The sequence below is a fragment of the Zea mays genome, chromosome 4, assembly GCF_902167145.1.
Source record: "Zea mays cultivar B73 chromosome 4, Zm-B73-REFERENCE-NAM-5.0, whole genome shotgun sequence".
In the NCBI taxonomy this organism is placed as follows: domain Eukaryota; kingdom Viridiplantae; phylum Streptophyta; class Magnoliopsida; order Poales; family Poaceae; genus Zea; species Zea mays.
Genome location: NC_050099.1, coordinates 62,329,126 through 62,333,364, shown reverse-complemented (window position 1 = coordinate 62,333,364; position 4,239 = coordinate 62,329,126). Strand labels below are relative to the sequence as shown.

At 49.0% G+C, this 4,239-nt stretch overlaps 1 pseudogene; it reads left to right on the top strand.

Annotated features, from left to right (window-relative positions):
• The first annotated feature begins 1,666 nt into the window (after positions 1–1,666).
• On the top strand, positions 1,667–2,370 carry LOC109945659 (uncharacterized; annotated as a pseudogene).
• Positions 2,371–4,239: the final 1,869 nt, after the last annotated feature.

Below are 4,239 nucleotides of genomic sequence, written 5' to 3'. Positions count from 1 at the left end.
GTATCTGTGCTCTCGGTCTGCGTGAACCTGATCCGGTCTTAAGAACCCCGGTGGCGGGTTGACATATGCAAGGGTTAAGTGCTACATATGTCGTGTGATTGGAGATCCTCAGCTGAGTATAATCGATTCGGATCGCCGTACCTTCGCGGTTATGAAGACTTGGTCACTTTTCTACAACCTAGAGTCAGGATGTGAACACTATGGATAAAAATGATGTTGTCTTGATGTGATGTGAAATTAGACTAGATGCAAATAGAGTCTATTAATACTTAATATGGCGTTAAAAGATTGAAAGTAAGGACTCACTTTAGTAAGCTATTTCTGCAAAGGTATAAGTTGATTTTTGCTAAAGCCTCTCCTTGACTCCTAATTATCCAGCATACCCTTGAGAGTCTTTTCCTTAGTCGGGTAAGACTTGCTGAGTATTCCATACTCAGGGTTTATCCCTTCGTTGTTTTTAGGTGAGGAAGTAGCAGACTTTTGCTACTTCTGTGCCAAGGTGGTTCCAAAAGAAGAAAATCAAGACTGAAGTGCGGGAGGACTCGGTCCTCCACTTAAGAATCTTTTGCTTTTAGCTTCTCGGGAGGAGTTTGTGCCTCCCTGGTTTGTATAATATTACTCCTATGCACTCACTTTTAGACTGGTCTGTAATAACCTAACTCAAGCTTGCTTTTGAAATAAATGTAAGATTATGTAATTCGCTTCCGCATTTCTTTATCTCCGATGTTCTGTAATGTCTACAAGATGGGTGAGACGTTCCTGGTGAGGTAAGGAAAGATACCGAACTTGTCAAGTAGTTTAGGGGCACCTACAGGGTTGTCTGATGTCCATTGGACGAGGACAACTGTAGGTGGGCCTAATTACTTGGGAGGTTCTGTCACACAACGTGAGTATAAAACATCAATACATAACGACAAATGTCAATATGATATACAAAATCCGTAGTAAAATACCACTCTGACACTAATATTATATTGATGATATAAATATGTAACGGGTACTGAGTCCCATTCACTACATTGCTGCAGTGATGAATTAGCCAGCTTGTTTACGGATCCAACAGGAACGGGCAGAATTAGCTGCATATTAGGAGTATCAGTGTTTTTCCCTGTGGCTATGCTGCTGCATTTTCGTTTGTGATGCTTTTGTAAAACTTGAAAGCTATGTATCCATCTATGACTGTTGACGCAACAGGAAACAACAGTGCGGCGGGGAAAACAGAATTTGGCTCCACGAGGCGAGGGTCCGCTACGGTGGCAACACAACGCTCGCATGGCATGGAGGCCGAAGTCGGGTCTAGTGGTGACATGTTTCAGACTCAGTACACACATGTCCCGTGCAGTCAGCCTGGACGATGGTCTCTCTCACGCAGACGTCAGCTAAACGCTGCCCAGCCCAGCTGCTGCAGGCAGAGACAAAAAGACCGGAACCCACAACAAAGGTATGCAAACCAAACCGTGTGCTCAGTTTCGGCCGATTCAGCCACGAAAAGAAAACCCCGGGCGCCACGCGGAAAACCATCGGACGACCCGACGCTTATCGCCCCCGCGCTCCGCTTTTATTAGCAAAAGGTCCCAGTAGCACAAGCTGCCTTGCCCTTCGGTGACCACGAGGACAGCATCCGAGCAGCAGCAAGACGATGCAGGTTCAGCGACCGGTTTCTGCGATGTGCCGCGCCACAGCGATAGAGGGCAGCTTCCTCCGCCCGCCCCCGTCCCGCGCGCCTCGACATCCACGCTTTCTACCTTTGCCTCTCCAGTCTCCTCCTGCTCCGCCACGACGCCCGTGGAGCTCACGCTGGCCTACCACCTGGCCATCAGGGGCGCGACGCTGGGGCTAAACAGCCGCACGCTCCCGCCAGGCGTGCCCGCCAAGGTCACGCTCCGCCGGGTCGCCACCGACGCGTACGCGAGCGCGTGATTCGAGGTGCTCGCCGCCGCCGGGGAGGAGGCCGCGGTGGAGGGCGTCTTCTCCGCTCGACGCGGGGGGCGGGGTGGCACGTGGAGTGCCGCCAGGCGCTGGCCTCGCCGGAGGTGTGCGTGGCGGATGTGGTGGTGCTCGTGGAGGGCGGCGTGCTGATGCGGGACAGGGCCCGCGCGGCCGGCCGGGGCCGGGGTCGGATGCGGTGCGGAGCCACCCGGCTGGAGGGGATACCGAAGGAGGACGTCACCACAGGCCTCTATGGCCGGTGCCGCTGTGAGTGTGACGACGACGGGGTGGGAGGTGGTCGGGGATACAGAGGAGGAGGAGTAGGAGGTCGAGATGGAGACGGTGCGGTGGGCGATGGAGGTGGGCGTGTGGGCCAGGTGCCTCGGCGTTGGCCTCCTCGCAACGGCCAGGCGCTTCCGGCGGAAGCGCGCCTTCTGGTGACCGCTGGCACTTTCTCTGGGTCGGTGTGGGGCCGTTGGGGCATCGTGCACGGGAGGCGGAGGCGGGGGCATGGCCGCGCCAGGCGCCCACACTCTATTCTTAATTAGTAGTAGGGATAAGGGTGTTGGGGACTTGTTCTCAAATACTATGAGTTAAGAACAAGGCAACACAAAAAATGTTAAACGTTAAAGCCCTTCGTCCTTCGAGGCATTATTTCCCTTAGGATATAATGATCTTCGGACGAAGGTTATGGAGGACATACCTTCATCAATGCAACATATAATAATGAAAAGAGAATCATATGAAATATAAAAGATAACATGAACAATTATGTATTATTATCAACTCATTTCTATTTTATTATTATGTAAAAATAGAAATGATATCAAGTTACAAATGTACCTTCGGCTCGAAAGAAGGTAAGGGTACAAGCGTGACGCAAAAGCAAATGCCAAGTCAGCGTGAACAGTACGAGAGCACTGTTCATCTATTTATAGGCACGGGACGCAGCCCATGTAAAATTACACTCATGCCCTTTACATTTGCTAATGACTTATAGTAATCCATCGAGGTCTAAATAGCCTTTTCCCTTTTAAGTCGGTTCCCCTTTCTGCTATCATGCCGAAGCTCCCCTGCGCATAGCTTCGGCTCTGTGTCAACCTTCGCATTCTTTGTACTTCTCCACATTGTGGTTCTGATCCGAGTTCGAAGGTACCTGCTCATGTATTATACTCTAGAAATATTGTTACATCATGTTTTTGAGGACCTTCGGAAGACAAAGACCCCCAACAGTAGCCCCTCGCAAGGTTAATTTGTTAGAATAACTAATTCAGATTGCGATATGGACAAAGGTCCTAAGCCGAAGGTCCAAAAAAACACCTTCCCTTTGCTAGAATAGCAACAGTCAATGACAGACGGAGCCCTCCAACTTGGAGCGCGCTGGGCGTATAAATAAGAACGCACCCCGAGCACATTTGGTACGCTATTTTGCCGCCTGCTTTGCTTGCTTAATTTCTTAGCTCTTGCCTACCAACGGTTGCTTGGTTTCTTAGACTTTTTAAGCTTCAGCTTTAAGGACTCGTTTTCACCATTTCCGAAGAAAAGATGTCTGAAGACAAAAAAGTTGCTGCTGAGACGAAGCTGAGCGAGGAGGAGAAGCTCCTTAAGGAAAAACTACTGGATTTATTGAGTCAATTGCAAAAACAAACACAGAAAACATTACGAAAGAAATTCTAGAAGGCTTATCTGAAGATACTGATGACAGCGACAACTATAATGCAGAAAGTGGAGGCGAAGACTCCGAAGATCGGCCCTGGCGACCAAGTCATGCAGTCTTCGGAAAATCGACTATCAGACAGAGTCATCTTGATAATATGAGAGGAAGGTATTTTTGAGATATGTCAATTGTGAGGGCTGACAACGGAGACAGGACTGTTCCTGTTCCCAAAGAGAATGAAGTCGTAATCTACCGAAGCTTCTTCAAGGCTGGGCTTCGGTTCCCCTTAAGTAGATTTGTGGTTGAAGTTTTAAAGATATATGAGATTTTCCTTCACCAGATTACTCCCGAAGCAATTATCAGAATGGGGATCTTCATCTAGACCGTGAGGAGTCAAGGTTTAGAGCCAAGTGCAAAATGTTTTTGCAGCATGCACGAACTTTCATATGAGACGAAGCCCTGGGGTAAGGAATAGTATCATAACAATTTTGGTTGCTATAGCTTTGTTGCTCGTTCAGGCTCAAGCTGCCCAGTGCCAACCTTTCGGAAGAGATGGCCCGGAGACTGGATGAAAGAATGGTTCTACGTGAAGAATGATTTAAAAGCAAGAGAATATATTAAAGAAATCATCATGCGCCCCATCTGGTCGCGCT